General features: G+C 44.1%; 1 protein-coding gene across 1 annotated transcript in view; it reads right to left on the bottom strand.

Annotated features, from left to right (window-relative positions):
- Nucleotides 1-11,003, bottom strand: part of TGFBR2 (transforming growth factor, beta receptor II (70/80kDa)) — an 89,573-nt gene that overhangs the window by 7,105 nt on the left and 71,465 nt on the right. The gene's annotated exons all lie outside the window — the stretch shown is intronic.

Raw genomic sequence — 11,003 nt, forward strand, 5'->3', positions numbered from 1 at the left:
TATCACTAGCCCCTGCAGCATGAATTCTATCCCCCCGCCAGGGAGCTGACCACATGGCACGGCTGACCTCTCCTGTGTCATCCGCTGCTCCCCTCAGCAGTGTATATCAGTAAATCCACCAGTTGTGCTCCCCACTCTCTCTCGTGAATCTTCTCACCCTCCCCCCCAACACCTACCCTACACTTCAGCCCCTGTATGCTTTTTAAACATATGACTTTTTAAAAAAGTATATGAAAACACAGTAATTCAAGTGGAGGGACTAACATATGCCCGTGCCAATATAAAGATAGAAAACACTGTAACATTAAAACATGTCTGGGCTGAAAGGAGAGACTGCACTGGATTCAGTATTGTTCTACAATGTTAGTGGGACCTTTGGCCTCCTGCTTCAAAATAATCTTGTTTAATGAGTGAAATGTTTAATATTCTCCTTCCCAGACTGAGAATTAAAGACATTTTCATGGCAAAATGACAGCCTCAAAAGGATGGCTTCCTCCCCCCACCCCACCCCGCCCCTTTTACCAGCATCTGACTTGCATTTCTATCTTCTTTAGTCTTACCCAGATGAAAAGCTGCCAGAATATTTTTATCACAGTTTGAAAATAAGAGCAATTTGGGATGAAGACCTCCCATCACACAAACCATCCTTCTGAGTGTCGAAGCCGGGTGTCTACTTTTGGCTTCAAGATCCTACAAGTACTTAGTCTACACTGTTCTTGGGGTGAAACTTGATAATATTTGCATCACATTCTTTTTTCTTTTTTTTCTTCCAGGCTCTCCTTTTTGACAAGTAAATTCCTAAGGCCCCAAGTAGAGGTTGTTTTGTGTCTTGCAATTCCCTGCTCAGTGCTTAAAATTGTGCTGTATACACAGCAGACACTCAGTAAATATCAGTTGGGCAGAATTCAAGCAATGGCAGAGAACTGAAACCAGAGTGGTTGCCAGGAAAGACAAAATAGAATGACCTCCACACTCCTCTCTAGTTATCTTGTCTCCAGTGTGACCAGATAAGACCTTCCCTCTCAGCTCTCAGTACCGAGCCTTGGGTATCTTACAGGCAGGACATGGTAGGGGCAGGGTTTGTCCATACCTCACATTGCTCCTCGGTACACGTTGGCGCACTGACTCTATTTCCAACTGCTCTGGCTGGTGGGGGGGGCCCCTGCCAGGCTGCCTTAGTTAAGTCAAGAGTACCAGACCACAAGTGGGTCCTGAGGGCTCACACCTTCACCCTTCTCTGGAGGACTGACTTTGGGTGAAGGGTACTGCCTCATCTTAGGATGGCTAGAACTAGACAGTCCCACTCATAGGGGTAGCCTATACCCAATGCCAAGGGATTTGGGGAGTTTGAAGCATCTACTCTGCAAGGGATAATGAGAGGACAACCCCATGCCAGAGCTGTCCTGGAGATCAGGCTGAGGCTAAACTTCTCCTAAAACTCTATTTTTGCTGCCCTCTTTTCTACTCACTGCTTCTGAGATTTTGTGTGATGATTTATTGAGGACATTTTTTTCTCAGGCTCTATTTCTAGTGAAACTGTTTGAATAGCTGCTAAGGAAGTGATTTCTCCTTTCTCCCTAGATCTGTGTCTCAGCTAAGTTGCTCCCTCTGGCCATGGCTGCAAAGCCACCCTGAGGAAGACCTGATGGTGCCTCTTCTGAGAACAGAAAGTATACACCACCACCAACCCCCAGCATAGCTACTGCAATGCTGGGGGGCTGGGGTGTGTGGGTGTGGCCACAATCAGGGAAGGAAATGCCAGGATCAGAATCAATCCCAGGTTATCAGTCTTATGGCTGGGATTCTTGGAGAACATAGCAAAGCCTCGTTGGTTGAGATGCTAACCCAGGGCCCACGTATTTCGCTTCAAGTCTTAATCTTCAAATTCCCGTCAACCACAGTATTTAATTGTGTAAGTTCTGTGTGAACCAAAGTGGACTCCTATGGGGAATGGGGGGGAATGCAGAGAGGATATCAGGTGTGAGAATGTTTTCTGCTTAAAGAAAAGTAACAAACACTCTGTGGGAAAGAAGACAAAGTGAAAATCCTTTCCCAGAATGAAGAGAATGGAATTACTTCCTATTTTTCCTAAAACCCTGGGGGTATAGTAAGATTCCCTGGGATTCCCAGTATTCCCAAGGGACTCTAGGCCTGCTTCACAACTTTGATTTACGAAAGATTGCAGAGCGGAGAGAAGTCAGGTACAGTCTGACAGGAGCTGCCTGAGGCACTGTATGAACCTCAGTCTTCTGTCACCTGCCTCCTTCCAAGTTTAAAGTGGACGAGTCAAAAGTGGACGAGTCAGAGTGACAACATGCTGGTCATGTTCCAGTCCCTTCGCACCAAAGCAGCCTTTCAGATTAGGAACAACCTTGGGACTTTGAAGTATATGCTTATTTTATGCTGAAATTTCTCCTGGGAAATGTCCTATTTATATAATCTATATTTTCCATTTTGTTTTGTCTTAACTAGGATTTTTACAATTGTTTTTTTTAGCTCTTCCTCCTCCTTTCCAAGCTCCTACTGTCATCCAACTTTTCTGTATCATGCCTGCTAGAATGCATAAAAGGTGACTTATGTTAGGTAGAAGCAAACTTAGAAAATCAAAGTAACTAAATACTGTGGTTGATGTGACTCTGAGATTAAAACTGGGGATGAGATAATTGGCCCTGGTTTACCATCTTAACTACTGAGACTTCACCGTGCTCTCTCTAACAGCTGCCATTCATGGGTCTCCATGCAAGGTGAAGGATGGCGAAAGTCAACATATTGTAAGGGTTTCAAGTGGGTCGGGAATATGAGGGATATTACCCTGGGGGCCATTTCTAGACCCTCAGTCCTTGTCAGAGTGCCTTGGAATGCCAAGGACATTCACTCTGGGTCAGCAGGAGGAGGTGGCCACGGTGGAAGCCTGACCCAGGAGACTGTGTGAGGGCAGGAGGCTAATGAGATGGCTGTGCAGGGTCCTTCCCAGTATGGCACCTCAGGCGTCAAAACCCAGGGGATTCTGGAAGCAGACCCCAGAACGGCAAACACTTGGTGGACTGGACATCTGCATTCTACTCTCTTGACTTCAGGTGTCTCGAGAACAAGATACTTAATTTTACTTTGGCAAAAACTCTGGGTGCAAAGGGCATATTTTTAAAATACCTTTCTCATTATTTCTCATGTTAGTGCTTAAAATACTTTCATCTTAGAAAATGCATGTAATTTAAACCACAAGTCCCCAAGACAATGGTAACAGAGAAATGCAAATGTCTCTCCCACTCCTAGTCCCTAGTTTCTTTCACTGAAGAGGCTCAGGTTGAATGGTGCGATTAAGTGATTTAAATTGTTCCTTTGTTGTATATCAAGAAGCACATTTCTGTCTCTTTTTATAAATAATCATGTATTTTGCTCTAAATACACTGGGGAGTAAGGCTGTGATAAAAAGCCATAGAAATGACTTACAGGAACAGCGACGCCCACTGGGTGCCCTGGCAACGTGAAACTGTCGCTAAATGCAATGAACACCCACCCTGACTTTCTGCTCTTATTCTATGGCAAATCTGAAACGTTCCCCAGACTACACTTGGTGAAACTTGCTCAGAAATCATCACCTTCCTCAGACCAGACTTGGAGAAGCTTGGGCAGAAATGTTTTACAAAGAACAGGACTTGCAACTAGACACAGGAAATGAATAGAAGTTATTCAACATATTGTAGGAGTTTCAAGTGAGTCAGACAGAGAATGCTGAAGAAAAATCTTTAGAGATGTGACCCAACATCTCATCAGACAGTTGAGAAAACTGAGGCCAGAGAGTATACCAGATTCCGGGAAGAGTCTAAGCGTTACTGTTACTCTGATGAAATGGTTTTGCCTTTTTAAGGAAGATTTCATGCTTTCTTCTCCCTACCAAGCATTGCAGTGAGTTCTCTTTCCTCTGACCAGAACAAGCACAGCTGAGGCAGCTCCAGGTGGGAGCAGACCTCTCCTTGGCCCCCTCCTTTCCTCCCCCTCACCCCCTCCTTATGATCTGACAGGGAAACCATATGGAACTGCTGGCTGGTTACGGTTTGTAATTTCTGTACTGCAAGCCATACAAAACAAATCAAAACCCACCACAATCACAAAGCTCAGTCCTCTCATGGGCTGCTATTATTTACTGACATTAAATCCAAACACTTGTCCTTCCTGGGTTTGGGGAAGCAGGGAGGGTTGGTGGGGAAAAGGGAGATTGTTGGCTCGATTTACACCAAAGGCACCAGATCAGGACATGATTGGCAAGAGGGTTAATGCAATATTTTCTAGAATTCCTTTCTGAGCCTTTGATCGAACAATAGCTGAGTTCAGGCCTCCCTTCTGTGAAGAACCGCGGAGACAGCAACTGAAGAGGTAGTGCAGGTCATTCGGGGACTGACACCCTGGCTAACCTAGAATGAGAAGCCATTTTAAAATGATTGGAAGTGTCTCTAAGGAAGGGGGAAAAAAGAGCAAAGAGTTGAGAGAATGAGGCTGAGATTAGCACTTAAGAAGAAAGTGCCAGTGGCATGCATCAGAATAGAGACTATTATTAGTTGTGTCTGTCCTGGCTCCATCATGACCTAGATGTGAGGACTTGAAAAGTATGTCAACATCCAGGGCTTCTTCAGCTTTCTTATCCACAAAATAAGAGAACAGACTTGCCTTCCATCATTATTTTACAGGGTAAGGACTGCAGGACACAAGCCACACAGTGGTCGGCACCTCCCCTTTCCAGGCACACTGGTTCCAACTGTAAGTGGGGGAGGCTAGGTGTGGGGGGGCTGCATCCTTCCACCCCTCTTTTTTTTTTTAAAAAAAGATTTATTTATGTATACAGAACTGGGGTACAGGCCAGAGGTGCAGGGGTGGTGAGAGGCTTCACCAGAGGCAGAGTAGGGAGCAGAACAGGCCGACTGACGAAGTATACACTGCTCACTGCTGAGGGGAGCAGTGGGTGGGTCAGGAGACGTCTGCCGCGACATGTGGGTCACCCCCAGGGCAAGGATCGAACTTGTGTTGAAGTGGCTTTAGCTTCTTCGTGCTGTGCTTTAACCCGCTGCGCCACAAGGGAGGGCCTAGATCTTAACCAAAGACAGATGGGAGTTGGAAGATGAACACCCAGCTTCCTGGTGAGTTGGGTGGCATGAGGTGTATGTTTGAAGCTGCACCCAGGGACCTCAGGATTGAGCTCCGGTCATCCATAGAGGTGACACTGTTGATGATACACAGGTTAATAACTTCCTTCTTTTCCTTTTCTGTCTTGAACTCACATTTCCTAACATCTCTCCCCAAATAAACTCCTTATACTCAAATTTTTGTTTCAGGGCCTGGGGTACCTAACCCAAGGCAGATGAGCACACAAGCAACATTACTCACTCAAGTTGCATCCCGCTCTCACCCTTGGCCTGCTTTTAAGCCAGATGTCCTGAGGCCTAACACATCAGGATTCTCTGGACTGCGTCAAAGAAGAGACACTCTTTATTTTTTAAACTATTTTCCTTTTGTTTTTAAATGGATAAATGAATTATGGTACATTCAAACAATTAAAATACAGGCAGCAGTGAGAATCAGTGGAGTTCCGGCAATCACCTGGCTGAACCTCGAAACATCTCTATTTCCACGATGAAGAACAAATAGTCCTTCTGCCCCCCTCCTCTGCCTTTCTCCACAGGTCTTTTCAGGGATGGATGCCACCCCCACAGCGGGGGCCCTGGTAGCTTTTCATTTCTCCTCAGAAAGTTCTCGAGAGGAACTTGGCTTGCCTCTCAACCCCGGACTGTAGCTCGGTGGGGCGAACCTCTGGGGTGCAGCAGTATTGCTCAGAAACTGCATCTGGCACACAGCTGTTGTCTGGACTGTCGTTCCGACTTTACAGTGCTGCACAGTTGCTGGAGTTTTCCCTAAAACAGTGCCCCTGTGTTTTATATATGCCGTCTACATGTCAGACCCTGAAATCTAGAAGGATGAAGGGCTTCCATCCTACTATCTGCAGCCCCACTCTTTCACCTTCTGTTTTTTTCCTCCTTTTGCCTTTTCCCTTCTTTTGATTTGCTGGCACTTTTGGTCTCTCAGGATTGCAGCAAGCTGACCACACACTCGGAAGTCCTTCTGGGGCTGCCTTGTTCCTTTTGTTTAAAACTTGTTCAGCTGGCTGTTGTGCGTCAGCTATTTAGAGGCCTGAATGGCTAAGGGTTTGGAAGTCAGCTGCCTGTGGGCAGGTGACGTGAATAGCGTGCCTGCTGACCTCTCCAGAGCCCCCCTCCCCCCAGGGACTCAGCCTTCCTCTGCCTCTCCTCCCACTCATCACACAAACACTTGCACCAATACCAAACAGACCCCAAGCCTGACAGATTCCTTTGTGAGAGGGGAAGCCCGCTCCGGTCTGTCCTTGCTGAAGGGACAGACTGTTTCACGACTGTTCTGTCTTTTTAAAATAGTAAAACACCAATCACCACCTTCTATTTTGTTCTCTCTTCAACTAATGCCAAGATATATTTTCTGAGGTTTCCTGTATATTTTTTCAGATAGGCATGTCTGAACTAACACCCTCTGTCATTATCTTCCACTTTGCTCTGGCTTTATCTGTCTAAAATCATCACACCCAGCTTCTCCCACCCAAGATCTTACTAGATTACCTCCTTGTCTGCTTCTTGGCTTTCTCTAATATTAGCTCTTCACTAGACCTCCTGCCTTGAGGGCTGACTTACTTTTTCACTGCTGTGTCCCTAGCATTTTGAATAATACCTGCCAAATGATAGGCAGTCAATAAATATTTGTTCAGTGAATGACTGAAGGTACATATCTTCAGAGAAAGAAGGTGAGGGGCATTATCTCAGACTCTGAGAAACTGAGAATGTCATGAGCTCCAGACTTTTAACAGCCTTGAGATTCTGTTAACAGAGATTCTCCCAGAGAGCAGGTAGGAAAGTCCATCCCTGAGGCTTTCAGAAGTGAAGCCATTATTGAATGTCCTCAAGTGTGTGATTGTCTTGCCAGGTCAACTACAACAGGAGGCTTCATGTCAAAGGCCACGTTGCATCAAGTAGCATTAGCTACCTGTACGTAATTATAATAGTAATGGGAAGCATCGTGGCTACAGCTCTCTCTCACCCTGTTACAGGAGGTGAGAGCCAGTGGGCTACAGTAGAAACCAGGCTTTGAGTCCTGACTCCACAGATTCCCCCTCTTGAAGACTCAGTGTTCTCCTCTGTTATACAATGGGGCTAAACTAGTAACTACTTCAGAGAGTTCTGGTAGATGAAATGGAGCTAACCCAAGAAGTAGGCACTCAAATAACAGACACTATTATTCCTTCATGGCTTTCTTCATCTGCATCAAATCCATCCCCACCAGAAAGCTGTTCCCTTTGACCATTTTTTTCAGTTACTACAACCTATCTCCTGAACTCCTAGGAACTTTATGCTGACAGAGCTATACCAGCAGCTTCGGAATGATGCTATCACCTGTTTACATTTTTCCCTGATAAAAGTGAGGCCTCCCGGGAGTAGTGCTGTGTCCTTCTCATGCGCTGCTCTGCAAGACAGTAGCTCTTCTTGGTCTGGCTGAGCAAGAAGCAACGAAGAGATCACTTCTGAGTCTGACCCTTCCTTCCACCGCTGATCTAACCCACATGCCTCACCCCATTGTCGCTGTGCGCCTGCCGCACCTTCCTGCTGTACTAATCACAGCCCAGCTCCTTTGCCTGCTGGATAGCCTATACCAGCGTTCCAGCCCCAACAGGCAGCATGCGACAGCCGATAGGCAGCATGCGGCAGCCTAGAGTCAGCACCTGAAAGACCCTCGTGATGCTGAGTGCAGAGAGTGAATCTGGAGAGGGAAGCAAGCCCAGGTGTGGTATTCAAGTAAAGAGTGTGGGCTCCACCCTAAGAGCAGAATGGAGTCGCTTAAGGCAGGAAAGCTAGGATTTGCATTGCCTGGAGCTCTGTCTCCTGCTTCCTACTTCCTTCAGCTAGGTGTTCAGCACAGAATGAACTGATGGAATAGCAGGTGTTCTGTGTGGCAAAGTAAAATAGCAACCTGTAATCCAGCACACTAAGGTGAACATCGTCCACATTAATAAGACTCAATGAAAGACACTAATGACCTGTGATGCATTTTTAGGCACAGAAAAGATTTACATCCACTTAAGGAACTCCCTTTTCCATCCTTCCCTCTTTCGTCAACCTTCTAAATGAAAACAATCAGTAGCAGAATCAGTATGTATTATTTGTCAGGTAAGATGTGTTCACATAGGCAAATTTTAAAGAAGAACAAAAATAAGTTTGTATCATCAGTAGATCGCAGGCTTCTTGTGTTTCTACAAAAGCAAGGAGAGGTGCAGTCATCAGGTAGTTCACACTTTTGAAGGGAATAGAAAACTCAGGATTATGACTAGGTTACAAATATATGCTAAAATTTTTTAAATTTACCAAAAATAAAATAAAACTTTCAAAAGAAGGAGCCTACTTTGTGAGTTCAAGCATTTGTCCAAGTGAAGGTCTTTCTGTTGGACCAACATGAAGACAGATAAATAACTTTGGCTTGTGTAGCCTGAGCGGAGATGAGAGAAACAGGACTATGGGCTTAAGATCAGAGAAAACATGGACTGGGATGGGATGACCTCCTTCCGGTTTCCCCAAAGCCGTCTGTTCTTATCCTAAAGGTTATGAAAGATTTTTTTTTTTGAGACTAGCTGAACAAATGAGATCCTGTTCCTTCCTTGGGAAAACTTGTTTATACTGTATCCATTTTTAGACCTTGTAAAAATTGGTGAACTCAGTTCTTCCCTGTTAGCCCAATTCTCCCACACTCAGCAAATATCAACAGGAAAGAGCTTCCTTCGGTCACTGGTAACGATGAAAGCAAGCGCTCACAGGCCCTTAATAAGCTGGCTGCACTGACAGAGGAGAAGACAGACACATTTTCCAGCTCATGTTTATAGAATAACAGGTTTGAAAGCACAGGAAAAGATACCAAAATTTAGGTAAATTTATTCTGACAGTGACAACAGCATCGTCTCTCACACAGTTCATACCAGCTTAAGGATGCATTTTGGAACTGTCAAAGCTTTGAAGCAGAAAATTATTCTCAGTTGCTGAAACTCAGTTAAGTAAATTTCACTATGCAAGGAAAAAACAAGTTACTTTTGGAAGAACTGTGGGGGGAGAAATTTCAGGCAGGAAACCAGAAAATCAGCAGACCAATCAAAGGACGTGCCATCCCCAGGGAAGGAGGGTAGTGGTGCAGCAAGATAGCAGGAGGTGACCAGGACCCATTCCAGAGAGTAAACAAAGCATATTCTAAAAGGGACGATGACTTAGAGCCAATGACTGTGTCAATTAAATCCACCAGAGTGAAATGTTGGGCAGCTTGGCCCAGTGGCCAAGCTGTGCCAATCTGAGTCACAAAATAAATATTGAAAACATTGGATGCCCATATAATAACAGAACATGAGTAACTCCATGCTGAACTAAACACATAATTAATGAATAAATAATGGGGGGACAGAGAATGGACAGAGCTCCCTTTCAGTAGATTACCTATTATTAAATATAGAAGGAACAAAATCATTAGAAAATCATTGTTAGGCAAACATTACAGTAATAATTGTTGCAAGAACTACTGATCCTAAAATTAGCAGTTTATAAAAGTATAATAAGAAACATGTCTAATATTCTTAACAAGAACGTGTTTTGTATATTTAGAAACAGAAAATAATACCTTCTCACAAGACACATACCCATTACAAGTGGAAAGGTAGCGTCTTTATAATGAAGAAACCTGTCACATCTTTTTGACCAAAAATCATATTGACAATCATCAATGATCAGGCACATCAACATCTGTGGGCCCTGCTATAAGGTAGTAAGAAGGGCAATCATTTCTGGGCTCTTCCTGCCTACAATGCACAACTGCAATCTAAGCATACAAAAACAGAGAAACTCAAAGTGAGAGACCATTTATAAAATAACTGCTTAAATACTTCAGAAGTGTTAAACCCAGAAAGACAAAGACAGATTGAGAAGTGCTAACAAATTGGAGACACTCAGAGGCCAATAATGTCAAATATAATGAGGGATCTTGGATTGGGTCCTGTTCCAGAAAAGGACATTCCTGGGGACTTGGATATGTGAAAAAGTTCTATAGGTTAATCAAGAGTGTTGTGCCAATGTTAATTTCCTGTTTTTGACAGCTGTGTTTAGAGTCTAGGTAAGATGTCAACATTGGAGGGAACTGGGTGAAAAGTATAGAGGAACTCTATCATAATTTTGTAACTACTCTGTACATCTAAAATTATAACAAAACAAAGAATTAAAAATAAAGTTGAAGTCAGTTGGCTTGGTTCAGGAGGCAGCCAGGCCCAGATTTGGATCATAACTGTCCCAAGGGAGACCTAAGACCTTGAGGGAAAGCACAGAGGAGAGTCAGAAAAGGAGAGAGTTGTAGATCTCAGCCATTTCCCAGGAGACTAGGGGACAACAGTCTCTAAAACAGTGACACTCCTCTGTGCCCCTGAGGAATACTGATCTCCTCAATAGCCTCTTTTCACTAGATCTTTCAAAACCTAAACATGTATATCAAACATGTTTTGTTCAATAAAGGAAAGTCATGTCCATAAAAGTCTATTTTGAGTTAAAACCATCTCGTGGGCATTACAATTCTTAAAGATACTTCTATAAATAACATCATCCATCTGATAAGTAGAAATAACTGTAATAGGTATTGTTAGTGTGCATCTCTTGCACGTATTTAAGCAGTGGTGGAGAGACGTGTCAAGAGAAAAAGAATTAAACTTAACGAGATAGAAACTGTTATTTTATAAATAAGGCTTTCAACTTGAAAACCTGGATTTTTTTATTGTAGCACAACTACTAATTGTTTTGGAATGACTGGAGACAACCAGATCCCACTGGGAGGTTAACTCTTTTGTCACCCTGGAATCCTGCTCTACCATGACATCACATAGCAAATGCATCCACTGCACCAGCGGGGGTGGGGGG

This window comes from Condylura cristata, unplaced genomic scaffold, assembly GCF_000260355.1.
Source record: "Condylura cristata isolate star-nosed mole 26May11 unplaced genomic scaffold, ConCri1.0 scaffold00004, whole genome shotgun sequence".
In the NCBI taxonomy this organism is placed as follows: domain Eukaryota; kingdom Metazoa; phylum Chordata; class Mammalia; order Eulipotyphla; family Talpidae; genus Condylura; species Condylura cristata.